The sequence below is a fragment of the Triturus cristatus genome, chromosome 8 (assembly GCF_964204655.1).
Source record: "Triturus cristatus chromosome 8, aTriCri1.1, whole genome shotgun sequence".
In the NCBI taxonomy this organism is placed as follows: Eukaryota; Metazoa; Chordata; class Amphibia; order Caudata; family Salamandridae; genus Triturus; species Triturus cristatus.
Genome location: NC_140591.1, coordinates 579,161,150 through 579,175,265, shown reverse-complemented (window position 1 = coordinate 579,175,265; position 14,116 = coordinate 579,161,150). Strand labels below are relative to the sequence as shown.

Sequence of the window (14,116 nt, the reverse complement as noted above, 5' to 3'; positions counted from 1 at the left end):
AGTTGAACTTCTTCTGTTCTACTCAAATCTTTGACACTTTGGAGGTCTCGGTCGTATTTTATGGTTGTAAACCTGGGATACGACGGAAGTCCTATAAATAAATGATACGAGTTGGCGCTGGTTACAGCTGCCCAACAGAGGGCGCTCTTGCGTAAAAACGATATCTAGCTGGAGGCGGTAGCCTCTAGGAAACGGCTGGTGTCCTAGTAACCAGAACCATTATGTGCGTTAGCTAATGTGTCATTTATGGGGTCACCAAGGGGCAATCCACATTCGACTCCGAGTTGGGTGAGTTCGAATGTTTGCTCTCTGGATAACGCGCATAGAAGTTCTTGCACTGCAAGCGGATAGGGGGTGTACGCTCAGGCTGAAGACGGTATAAGCTCATTGATGATGAATGCTCAGTTGCAGAGGTGCTAACTGTTGACGGAACACCCTGCAGTTTCACAGGGGCACACGACTTCCACGGTCTGTGTGCATGGGGAAAAAACAAGCATTGGCTGCCGGTCTTTTAGCTTTGTCAATGACTGTTTTGTCATGGTTTTTGTAAATCTTTATTGCTACGGGATCTGACAGACCATCGCCAATATCAAAATAAATTACTAAAAGCAAAAATGTTTTTTTTTGTTTAAAAACGCACATTGCCGTAGTAGTCCTTGACAATTAAGTTACTTATTTTGCGTGTGGATATGCCCCTTTTTAAAAACTTTATATGGAATAATGACATCACTCACAGTGATGCTGCCCGATGACTGCAGTGGGCGGACCCCCTGCCACATGATCTATTTTGATGCGAGATGAAGAAAAATGTGTTGACAGCACGATTGAGTAATGCATGAAGAGGTATGGCTGAAAGTCCCCATAAGTATATTTGCACATATACTTTTAGTAACATGAATTCGAAAGGTCTTGGCAAATACCAGACCTAAAAAAAATCCGAATATTTAAAGGCAGGGTGTTCAAGGTAGTGAACGCTTGTAAATAGGGAAAACGAGCACATCTGCTTTCCTCGCCACAATGGTAAACCTTCCAGAAGGGACACCTTAAATAAAAGTTAAAGTAGGGAGCAAAATGAATAATAATACACTTTGCTCTTTAAAAATGCCCCGTTGACGAAATTAAACATATTTAGTAGTGAATAAAATGGAACTGTGGGATTATACAAAATATGACTGGATTATGCTCGTTTTAATCACTTCTGTTACAAAATGCAGCTCGTGCCAGCCACGCGAGGAGCATCTTGTATGAATATGGACCAAATAAGTCAATGAGGCACATCCAGTTTAGTGGGGTAGATAATGATTGTGGCCCCAAACTTCTGTAGACTAGAAGTCCTCTTAGGGATGCCACGCACGTCCTTCCATAAAAGAACTGGTCGATTAAGGTGTTTATTGTGCCGTTCCTGTCATTTTAGGGCGTGCATGACATTTTAAATGTCTGTAGTAGTGTCACTTGGTGGGGGGGGGGGGTGATGAAAGTCGAAATATTCTCTCAGTGTATCTTTTCGACCTCAACCTAATCACTCCCTTGTTTAAGATAATGAAAAAATGTCAGTTAGGGTTTGTTCATTCTTAGTAACAGCTCTCATGTGTATCAATGTTATACCACCCTCTTCAAAAAGTAACTGCAATATTCAGAATATTGCAAACGTACTCCGGGCTGTGCTACGCGGATCGCCTCTGCTCGGAAATATAACTGTTGTACCTCGCCTCGCTGTACAATTAAAATGTTCAGGGTGAGGCGGTTCTTTCATTAACATCTGTCAAGAACTGCAGGGGGGGGGGGCAGAAGAGGGCGGGGACTTTAATTAGGACATCGTACATTCTTCAATGTATACGTAGCGCGCAGAGCTAATGATTCTAGGCGCGGTATTTAGCAGATAGTACTAATATCCATTTCCAATGTATGCCTCTCTGTAACATGAAAGGCTGGATTGATTTTTATCGTATTTGTAATTGTTGTGATATGTAGATCACGTCAAACAAACGTGCAGCGAGCGCCCCTCGCTTTAAACAGCTGGCAAGGGAACATTGGGGTCCCAGTGGGTATAGAGACAAAAGCGCGTGTTTTTTCTGCAGAGAGTTTCTCCCAAAAGCCAATCATGCGATATAAGGTTTATTACGAAATGTGACTGTCAGGGAATGAAGCTAGTAGGGTGAGTTCAGCCTCCCGGCTGCTGCCATCCTAGAGCTCAGTGACTGACCGATGTCGTTGGCCTCTGAAGGAGTGTCCCCCTGCTTCCGACCTTTGATGGACTGCGACATGTTACAAAAGACAGTATGTGTCAGGGTTCCATTTATAACAGTTTCCCTTTAAACAATACCTACTGACTGGGTTTAAAAGATGGAAAAAAGTGTTGAAAAACGCAGGAGTTATTTCCAGTGAGTCACCCTGCACCGTTGTGATTTTCTGAATGTGTGTCTGGTCGTTTCACGAGCAGCACACAGTAAGAACGAGCGCACCGTGGAAGTCCGCTATAAAATGTCCATTTGATAAAGTGCCTGTCAGTCGCTTTCTGCGCCAGACTTTGCCGTCGTACCTTAATCTCATATGTATGTTCGCCGAGTTCGCCCTGCTTTAAAGGTTTCCGGAAGAGGCATTGATTTTACTTTCATTAACCAAGCTTTGTTATGTTATTTTAAGTCCTTTGGCTGTGGTGGAAATTTGGAACACCTCTACTGACTGATCCGTCCCTCCTCCATCATACTATATGTCACGCGCTGCATTTTAGTATTGGATATTTCATGCACTAACTTTATGTGTGTTGGGAATAACAATAATAACGATGATATATTCACAACCACAATATCTTGCCTCTCAATCCAATTGACAACTCAGACTGCCTCCGCATCCATTTACACAAGAACTTGAACTCATTAGTGTTTCCTGCTCGCCTTTCAATCAGCGTCGGCCACCGTACCGGAAGCCATGCCGAGCCTTTAGGGAGCCTGTGACTTTGCAGCCTCCTATATTTAACCCCCACCCCGCCCCCCCCCCCTGCACACTGTAAATGCTGCACTGGCAGTAAGCACCGCAGCAGCGCTCACCGGGCGAGTTATCAATTGTGCAGCAGGTGCAGTGGTCACGAGGGCTGTAAAGGGCCACTGCACTCCTATTATGTTTTCCATTTTCAGCACTCAGCGTGGGGCTGTGGGACATTTCCATGCTGACATTTATGTCCACGGGTTTCTTGCTGCCAGGATTCACAGGTCCATTCTAGTGTAGTCCAGTTACCCCTTTTTTTCTTGGAATTCTGGTGCTTCTAGTCATTCTACTGGTGCGAAGTGAACTATAAGTCCCAGAATTCCAAGGAAAGCCCATGTCTAGTTCAACTAGTTGCACATGGACCTGGGAAAGTTTGCAGCTATGCTGCTGTTCACGATACATCTGCCCCTCAGTCTGACAGAGCAACCTTTTACCCCAAGTGTTTATTAAAAAAATGCTCGCTGGTCAGGAAGGTGTTGGATTTTAACATTTGACAAATTTGGTTAACGTATATAAAACCACAACGATTATATACAATGCATACACACGTTTAATATTTACAAATATATGTATTCACAATTGATGCATATATGTTTTTCATAATTTCAGGCACATCAATAAGAAAAGACGATTTCTTTGTTAATTTGATTCTTTTAAATGCTATAAGATGATTGATGGTTGTTCTAGTGAAAATTTATTTTCACTTTAAGTCAGCACTTGCACAATTTTAAAATAATACAACGGACTATTTTAAAACAACGCTTGCCAATTAACAAAAGTATAGGGATGGAGTGAAACGAGAGCAATATATGATTAAAGCTCGCGTGGAGAGCGGAGTGTTCCATGGCGCGAAGTGAGGGCTTCATCACTCAGGTGGTGGCAGACAGGAAAGGGCTGTGCACTTCACATGTTGCGTGTGAGCTGCTGTGAGGAAGCGAAAAGAGCGCATCTTTGCTCCCACATGCTTCATGGTCCGGGACCGTGCGCCAATGGCATGGGGGTGACGTGGGAGAGGGCTCTTGATTTACCAACTCCTGCAGCGCGATAGCACAATGAGAGAAGAGAGGGCGGAGAGAGCGCACAAGGCAAGGGACGCCTGCACCTTAGTAGGTGTTCTGCGTTACACACCAACCTCTCGGGCCAACCCCGTATGGCGGTCCGTGGGGTGTTGGGGTACAGAAAGGCTGGGCAGGGACCTCTGCTCTACCATCTCCTGAACCCACGGGTCCTAGGACCGAATGGGGCGGGACAGTGCAAGGTGGTGCAAGAGCCCATTCACCCCATTTCCTGAACCTCTAAGTCCGCGACGGAAGTTCGGGGGCTGAGTAGTGACACCAGCACTCCCTTCTCATCAGCGACGGGCTCTCGGGCGCAGATGTGCGTCCACACCCTGAACCCCGGGCCCTCAGGACAGTCAAGAGGGGAGTTGTAAACAGCACCTGCTCCATCTTCTGAACGCTGGGCTTTCTGGTGGGGGAGTAAAGGATGCCTGCACTTTCATCTCGTGGAGATTGGGCTTCCCATGGCAGTCTGGTGGGGGAGGGGTGAGCGAGAAACCTGTACTTCCATTCTTCCGTTTCCTGGAGCCCAGGTCTGGGGGTGGGGCGGCGTTTCATCACCATAAGTGCCATGCATTCCTCTGCGCTCCCAAGTCCGAAGAAGAATGTACTGAGCAAAACACAGAGGGGGAAGTAAAGAGTGCCACGCAGCCGCTGGCCATTCACCATGCGAGCCACGCACTACCACGACGTGATATAAACACGTCATGCCCGATCCTGCTATTGGCTGCACCCAGTTCCTGTCATTTATGCCGTTATTGACTTTTTATGAGTATGGTGTCTAAAAACTAGCTAAAGAAATCACCCAAACTACCCGTCTGTCGGGGAGAACAGTACTCTTTTTTTTTTTTTTTACAAGAACACTCCCAATTAAAAATATTATCAACTCTGGGACAGGGTTTTTGTCCGAGGTGGGAATTATTGGGCCGAGAGGTATTGTTATCAAACACCTTCTTAATTTGAAGCTTCTCCTTTTAAAATCAATCAGGATGTTCTTTTAAAAACAGATCCACTTTCCCACTATCGTGGAATAAGCAACATTTGTCATAGCTAGCACATCTAAGCAATTTCCCATCACAATAAATTAATTCACAGTATATCGTTAACCATTTCGGAAACGTGTTTTATTATTACGTCTTTAAACATATATTTGTTTCCCACGGTGAGGATGCATTGCCTTTCGTGGTATTATGGGAACAGTCACTGGTTTAGAATTTGAGTATTGTACTGTATTGTAATTGCATTTATATAGCGCTTACTACCCCTGAGGAGGCGTCAAAGCGCTTTTTTGGCAAGTAGCAGACTACTCAGGAACCCATAAAGGATTAGTGTTGAATTAGGATAGTGAAATATGAAAGTGATTTAAGTGGTGGATAGGTTAGTCAATTATTTCGATTCAGAAGGATCGCGGAAGGCTTGAAGAGGGAAAAAAGCCCAGGGCTATACCTCAGATTGCCACCCCTGGGGAGGGGGGGGGGGGGGGGAGGGGTTGCTGGGGAAAAAGGACAGCAAGCACTTGAAAGAGGACCGAGAAACACGTAGTATCGCTGTTAATAGTTACCTCGATCATGCAAGTTACATGCACAGACATGACACGGTCCAAGGCTACACAGTTGAATACACCGGTGATTGGCAGTGACTGGCATTACAAAAGAGAACACACAGACTGCATGATCTATCTGGGGACTCAGAAAATCCGCATGTGACATCCATCAGAGAGCTGCGTGAACAATTACCTGGTAATCCCCTAAGCACAATGCAAACATGCACATACATGACACTGTTCAGGGATCCATCATCTACAGCTGACATTAAATGACCATTCATCATGGTCCACCCATTAAAGCAGTGCACTTTGTGATCTGCATGGTACATGTTCTTTGCAGCAGGCATATTAATCCTCTGTGCTACCTTTCCAGGAGTCAACCCTTCCACTAGACAAAATTCGGATCTCTCTCCAGGAAGAACATTACTCACCGAAGTTATCATGACATTTTTATTGTTTCTGAAAATTGCTGGAGGCCAGGAAGGTGGCATCAAGTTTTTTTTAAACCACAATATACTTGCAAACACTACGCACCCACCCGAAATAGGTACCGAGTGCGGTCACACCGTTTGCACCGCCCTAACCTGCTCAAGGTTCATGTGACCTCAGTGACAGAGTCACAGTGACTGGATCACTGTTGCTCTAGGGTGTGCTGCTTCGTAGGCCTGCCCGCAAGACTGGAGATGAACTTCAGTATGGATTGTGGTGGACAGGTCTTCAAGGTTAACTCACAATTGACACCACTAGGGTACACCTGCTTGTGATAAGACATCAAGCCTTCTAAGGTCTAGTGGGGCCTTGCAAGGTCTAGCATGGGAATATGCTCCCTCAGTAGAGTGGTCTGGTGGACTGGTCATGAAGGCTGAACCCAGTTCCCCAGTTCCAAATTCAACAGCTCTGGCCATAGTGCCACATCCTCTCCCCCACTGAACACCATACTGCCCCACTGAGAGAAACTCTCACTGCCTTCAGCTACAACCTAATTGTGCCCGCTATAAACACTTGGTTGTGGCTCAATTCAAATTATGCACTTGATAAGAGTAATATGCTGCCTAAAAAAAAAAAGTAAAAGCAAACACTCATTGGGAATGCAAGATTAAGTAAAGCATGTGAAATGTAAGCAGAAACAACATGGTTACCTTAATGATCTCTCACTCACTATTCAGAAATCAGCGAGTGGTTTTACCTGAAAAGTTAAGGACATGACTACAGGGCCCTGAAGGGAACCGTTTCAATGTCCATTGCTTATATCCTTAATAAACGTAAGCAGTATGGTTTAAAAAGACCACATCCATAAACAGAGCCATGGTACACATTTTGTTTTCCAATCCATCCATCAAGCAGGAATGGGGCACTTCCCCACCTGGGGACAACAATGCTGTTCAAAGAAAGACGAGAAAACAAAAGTAGCGCTTCACTGCAAAGTCTGTAAAGTGAGGCTGATGTGTTTGGATGTGAATACAACCAATCTGGCCACTTTGCAACCACTCTGTCTTGCTTTATTTAGTTATGTATTTATTTTTCATATTTAAAACCTTCTATTTCTCTCCATCCCGCTGCACTTTGGAATAGAAAAATGTCAGAAAAAGGGCATTTCCCGCAAGAGTGTTTTTCTTTTTTGGATCCATTTCACAGGGAAGCAACTAAATGAAAGAAGGAAAGAGGTTGTGAACCGTTTCTTCAAGTTACGGTTTTCAATAAATGAGGAGCAAGACAGAAAGAGAGGGAATAATAGGAAGGGGGGGGGCAGCTACCAGTACAAAAAAGAAGAGGACATGGCCCGAGTCCTATTCCCTCTCTGCCCGTCCCCGAACGTCCAGGAAAGCAAGCCGAGCCTTATCTGAATGCCTTTGTCCGCCCCCAAAATAGTGCCACCTGGGGCGGACCACCCCCACTGCCCCCCCTAGCTACGCCACTGGAAAAAAGGTTTTTTATTTATATACTGCTTGTTACCCCTGATGAGGTGTTGAAGCGCTTTTTATTTTGGGGCGAGTAGCACGCTACTCCAGAAACCCATAAAGGATCAATGGTGAATTAGTATAGTGAAATATGAAAGTACTTTTGAGTGGTGGATATTAGTCAGTTATTTGGAGTGAGAAGAATAAGGGAGTGATAGAAGAGGGAAAAAAAGGTTTGCATTTATATAGCGCTTATACCCCTGATGGGGTGTTGAAGTGCTTTTTGGGCGAGTAGCACCCTACTCCGGAACCCATAAAGGATTAGTGTTAAAAATTAGTATAGTGAAATATGAAAGTAATTTGAGTGGTGGATATGTTATTCAGTTATTTGGATAGAGAAGGGTAGCGGCAGGATAAAAGAGGTAGAAGAGGTTTGCATTTATATAGCTCTTGGTACCCCTGATGGGGTTTTGAAGCGCTTTTTTGGCTAGTAGCACGCTACTCCAGAACCTATAAGGATTAGTGTTGAATTAGTATAGTGAAATATGAAAGAAATTTGAGTGGTGGATATGTTAGTCAGTTATTTGGATTGAGAAGGGTTGGGGAGGGATAGAAAAGGGAAAAAGGTTTGCATTTATGTATCGCAATTATATAGTGAGTACATTAGTCAATTCAATAGATTTTATTCTAATACTATTTAAGCAAACACCTAATTACATGAATATATCATGAGCTCATGGCACCGTACCTTTTTGTTATTTCAACTCTTCAATCAATTTGTACAGCAAAAAAACTAATACTGTATATACAGGCTATAGTATAGGTCCTTTATGGAGTGTCACCCTCCCCAAACTTCTTGAATGAAGGAAATACGCAGAGGTTTATTTATTTTAAACAGAAAACAAATTTGTACATTTTAGGTTGAGTGAGGCATGTTCCACAAATTGTGTCAATTTACAATTAATCTTCCTCCACTGGGCGTTTCTAGGTCTGTGTTCAGATCGCTTCGGCTCTTAGCAGTGACTCATGTCACCAGTACCGAGGTGCACAGAGTGGAGCCTGGCTCTGTTCCCTTCAGCTGTTCAAAGTTGGGCAGGACCCAAGTCATGTAAGGATTTAAAAGCTATACACAGGGCTTTAAAGTTTTTTTTTTTTTTTTTTTTTTAAGTTTTCAAAACCTTTATTGTTTCATCAAAGTGTACACTGCTATTTAGCCAACAACCCGGAGGCAGGCAGCTAATGCTCGTGGCGTCACGCCATCAGCGCGAATCAATGACATACACTGTCGAATTATGTGCATGGAGCAGTACAGTGATCAAAACAACAAAAACAAACAACAACCTTGCCATGTGGCATCAGGAGCGTGGTGCATACAGCTCACCAGTCGGTGTCAAACAGGAAAAGGAAATATTGCAATCGTCGGCTTAACAATACCTAGATGGGGACCACATATCACGCAACACAGTCCAGAAGCCCAAAAGACCCTCATTCTCTGCATCGGCACCCAGATAAAGCAGCGCCGGAAGGAAACACGAATCGCCACCCAGGCTATGCAAACGGCACAGGCATCGCCCCCGCGGCCAGTTAGGAGCGAAGCGCAGCGCCCACACACCACAATCTCCCCTGTCGTATCATTCACTCAGGCCACCCGCCTCTGAGTCTTTGTGCTGATGTTCACGAGCCCAGCTCACAAACGGATCCCAAATATCCCTGGGCCGGGATGCAGCCGGCATCAATTCCCAGAAGGTAGCGAGCTGCGTACAACCATACGTTACATCCGCCAACCAACCCTTCACCGTGGGCACCCCCCGCCGTCCCCAGTGGACAGCCACCCGCCTCTTGGCGAACAATAAAAGCAAAGCATGCAACTTGCGCGACTGCGGCGGGGTGTCCCTAACATAACCCAGCAGCCCAATCAAGGGGGAGGGAACCTCCTCTCTACCTACAATCTGGTTTACCAAGAGGAAAATCTGAGACCAATATCTGTCCAGTTTGGGGCAGGACCATGCGATATGCAAAAAGGAAGCAGCGGCAGAGCCGCACCGCCAACAGTCATCCGTCTCCCGAAGACCCATCCTTTTCAGGCTGATGGGTGTCCTGTAGAAGCGATGTAGATATTTAAAGTGTATGAGGCGCAAATTGTAATTCGGCGACAGCTCGGTTAGCTGCCCGCAACAGAACTCCCACTGTTCCTCCGACACCTCAGGTTGGAGCTCCCTGTTCCAATGTAGCAGAGTGTTCGGCGCCGCAGCCGGAGCCACGTCCTGCATATGGCGATATATACGAGTGACCAATTTACGGGGAGACGGGGAGCCCACCACCGTCTCCAAAGCCCGGAAGACAGGCGGATTGGCAGGGAACTCCCCTGACAGCGCCCGACACGCCGCACGGAGTTTGTGATATAGGAATAGCTCGGAGAAGGGCACCATCTCCCCGTGCCCCGACTCCGGGGGAGGCATGAACCTGCCATCAGGAAACAGGTCAGCAAGTGTACGAAGACGCAATCTCTCAGCAAGGCGTCCGGCTATCCCATCAGCAGCACAGGGCAGCAGCGGGTTACGTAGCAGCGGGAGCGAGGGGGCATAGAGCAGCGGAACTTGTGCTCTCCTACGCAGCTCCTCCCACACCCATCGCAATAGTTCCGCCGTATCCACGTCTACCCCCGGGCGGCGAGCCCTGGCACAGATCGTGACCCCCAGCGGAAGGGGCGCCACCGCATCCCGCTCCACCGCCACATGGGGCTGAAAGGGAGTGGGGTGGGACCAGAAATGCAGGAACTGTGCCTGAGCACAGAGAGCATACAGCTTCATGTCCGGGGCCCCCAACCCTCCCCTTCGCAGGGGCAGCGTCAGCGTTTCCCATGCCACCCTGGCCTGCCCACCAGCCCATACCAACTCCACCAGAGAGGACCGTAAAGTTGCAAAGAAATGTGCTGTAAGTGGCACAGGTATATTAGCAAATAGATAAAGGAACTTGGGTAGCACTATCATTTTTGTTAGCGCAATCCGCCCAGTCAACGACAGGGGCAAAGAAGCCCACAGTTTCACCTTTTCTCTGAGCCACATCACTGCCCTACCGAAGTTGAGGTTCCAGATTTCCTGGGTGTTCCGGCTAATCCAAATTCCCAAATATTTGACCCCCTCCGCCTCCCAACGCAGTGGGTACTCAGAGGTTACCTCCGTGGTGCTGTCCGTGAGGGGAAAGAGCACCGACTTAGACCAATTGATGGAGATGCCAGCGAGGCCCTCAAAACGGACGAATTCCCGCAAAATGGGATCAAGGTTGTCTGCGGGATTGATGAGGTAAAGGGTTACATCGTCCGCATACAGCGAGATCAAGAGACTTCTGGAGCTGAAACCTATGCCTCTGGCCGTGTGGTGTTGACGGATCCTGGCTGCCAGCGGCTCCATAGCTATGGCAAATAGCAGTGGGGAGAGGGGGCACCCCTGCCTAGTCCCTCGCGACACTCCGAAAGGGTCAGACACCAGGCCGTTCACCCGCACTCTGGTGGAGGGCATGGTGTACAACAATCGAATCTTCCGAAGTAATAGCGCACTGAACCCCATCCTCTCCAGTATTCGGAATAAGTATGGCCATTCAAGGGAGTCAAAGGCCTTCGTGGCGTCCAAGAACACCACCGTGCCCTTTACCTCGGGATGTAGATAATGCAGTGCAGCAAATATCGTGCGCAAATTGTGGGAGGTCGCTCTACCTGGTATAAATCCTGATTGATCCGGCAGGGCAATCATCGGCAGCATCGGCTGCACCCGGTTCGCGAGCAGCTTAGCCAGGATCTTTACATCCACATTAATCAGAGATAGAGGCCGGTAGGAGTGTAGGTCGTCTGCGGGCTTATCCGGTTTCAACAAGGTGATGATCAGCGCTTCGCGCATGGTAGCCGGCAAGATTCCAGTATCTAGCGCCTCCTCGTACACTGCCAGCAGCCGGGGCGCTAGTTCATCCGCATACGCCTTGTAGAAGGCCGTCGTAAGGCCATCCGGCCCCGGTGCCTTATCGGGCGGCAAGCTCCTGATGACCTGCGCCACGTCCCCAGCATCTATCAGGAGATCCATATACTCTCTGTGCTTATTATTAAACCACGCTAGTGCAATGGAATCCAGGAAGGACGTGAGCCCCTCCGGACTCCCTTGTTGGGTGGAAGTATATAGTCTGGAGTAGAACTCCGAGAATGCACCTACAATCTCCCCCTTGGTGTGAAGTAGTTCGCCCTCAGCCGTGCGCAGCTCATGTATATACAATGCGGGTCGCGTCGGCCTGGTCATACTAGCCAATACCTTCCCCGGTCTCCCACCCTCGCCATATCGGCGAGCTTCCGCGTATTTCCCTAGGAATTTAACTTCTCGCATCGCCTCCTCGTCGTACGCCAGCAATTTAGTTTTCAGCAGCCCAGCCACCTCCGGACCCTCCCCCGTAAAGAAAGTGCACTCGAGCTGTTTTATGTCAGCCTCCAGCGCGGCCAGGGTGCCCCGTATGGTCTTTAGCACGCCCGCTTGGCGAGCTATACACTGGCCTCTAATGACGACCTTAAAGGCCTCCCATAGGGTCGCCACCGTAGTCACCGATCCCACATTGCGCTCAAAATATTCGGTAACATCTGTACGTATCTCTTCCCTGAAGGCCTCATCTAGCAATGCGTGGGGCGGGAGTCGCCACGAAAACGCCGGGCGGGATTCGCCCGGGAGCAGCAGCTTCAGCATGCATGGCGCGTGATCGGAGAGCGAACGGGGCATGTGTTCTACCTGCGACGTCCACAACGCTACGTCTCGTGACACCAGCCAGAAGTCAAGGCGTGACCACGCTCCCCCATGGGCCGATATACAGGTGCCCTCACGCAAACCGCCATGCCGACCACGCCACACATCTACCAATGCACCATCCATCATAATCACACGCAGCGCGGAGCTCGCCATCGGATTCAGCGTGCGTGCAGCCCCCTGCCTATCCTCTCTGTCAGATTAAACAAAACCATTTAAAATAGGGTCCAAGGGATATATATTTTTTAAAGACCCACACCTGATTTTATCCCCAGCACCAACTGAATGTATAACACACGAAACACAGGGGGTCTAACAGCCAAATTTGAGAGGCTACACTGTCGATACTGAGTCAACAAGATCTCAAAATATCTTTATCGCACACACATAACGTATTAATAAAGATAAAGAAGGAAAAAAGGCTAACACTACATGCATAGATGAGACCGGTACATCATCGATTATTCGTAAAATGGCTGATTAATCCACAACAGATTGTAAAGGGTTTCCATCAAATTAGACTCAATGATCAGTCCTATCATTTGGCCAAACCCATGTGCAAATGAGGCTGGTCCCCTGATCAGTGGGACACTCAGCTCCGCACCTTATTGTTGTATCAGGATTTGGTCCACCAAATACACAAACCGTCCATGATGACTGATCTTTTGATGGTAAAGTAAGAAGAAATAGTGCAACGAACAAAAAATTGATTTAAAATAGGATGGAATGTCCTCCTTCTAAATACTTTATTCTACGGACTGGACACGCCTCCTAATTAAAAAATAGAACAGTGCAAAAGAAGACAGTGACAATTATCTGTCTACATAAGGGCCAACATGTTTCTGCCTAACGGGTATTTAATCCCTTGGCATTCGTCAGGGCCTCTGCTCGTATAATAGTTGCACTCCTAATAGTGAAATATAGAATTCACCACCATCACCAAAAACAAATTATAATAAAACTGGTTTGAAACGGTACAACCTGTAACAACCATGGACATTAACCCTCCGATTCACAATGATTACTGTGAATTCTGTGAAGGAAAACGTTATATTCTTAGTACTGTATTCGATGCATCAGTCTCATGTGCATAGTGTGTCACCAAACCAACCAATAATGTGTGTCCGAAAATTAATTTCTATGCTTACCCTTTGTGGTAGGGCAATAGACCTCACCTCACCTGGACACTGCTCAGGTACTAAGAGGCCCCGCACTACAAAGATATAGGGAAAACAAAAGAATGTGGCAAAGTACTATAAAGAATTTTTTTTGCTTTATACCCTGCCTATGATCATTCCTATAACCAAATGCCCTGTATCTAGAGGCAAAACATGTGAGGTAGATAAACACCCCAAACTCAGTGTACTAAGCCTCAAAATGACCCAGAAACTCGACTAAGACACCAAACTTTAAGGAAGATTAAAACTCCCTTGTATGCTCATTCAGGAATTTTACAACATACTGATCTACAAAACCTGTAATTTGCTAAAGTTTACAACATAGTATAGCTAAAAATATTCTAAAAATATTCTGTGGTAGCTGCTCACCTTTCCGTCGGTACCTCAAGCTCCCATCTGAGACTTGGGGGAGGCACCGATCTGTAGGAGATGCTTGTATAAATAGTCTAGTGAGGGTTTGTTAGTGAAGTATCCCTCCACCTTTAGGATGTATACTAGATAGTGGCGATCTTATCATGTGTCCCTTCAATTGGTATATATTAATGGCAAGGACACTATTATCAGACATTTATTGTGAAGTAAGCCTTATTGGTCTTTATTTTCAAAAGAAAACTAAGGGCACTACTTTACGCTCGAAATCTCGCGAGATCTCGCGAGAGGAAGTGCTCAGAACTAC

General features: G+C 46.8%; 1 long non-coding RNA gene across 1 annotated transcript in view; it reads right to left on the bottom strand.

Moving 5' to 3' along the window:
* Positions 1 to 13,854, bottom strand: part of LOC146802437 (uncharacterized) — a 31,908-nt gene extending 18,054 nt beyond the window's left edge. The window contains exons 1-2 of the long non-coding RNA XR_014967391.1: positions 13,810 to 13,854; positions 13,411 to 13,475 (exon numbers count right to left, since the gene is read on the bottom strand). This is a non-coding gene — a long non-coding RNA (uncharacterized LOC146802437). The remainder of the gene's footprint in view (positions 1 to 13,410; positions 13,476 to 13,809) is intronic.
* Positions 13,855 to 14,116: the final 262 nt, after the last annotated feature.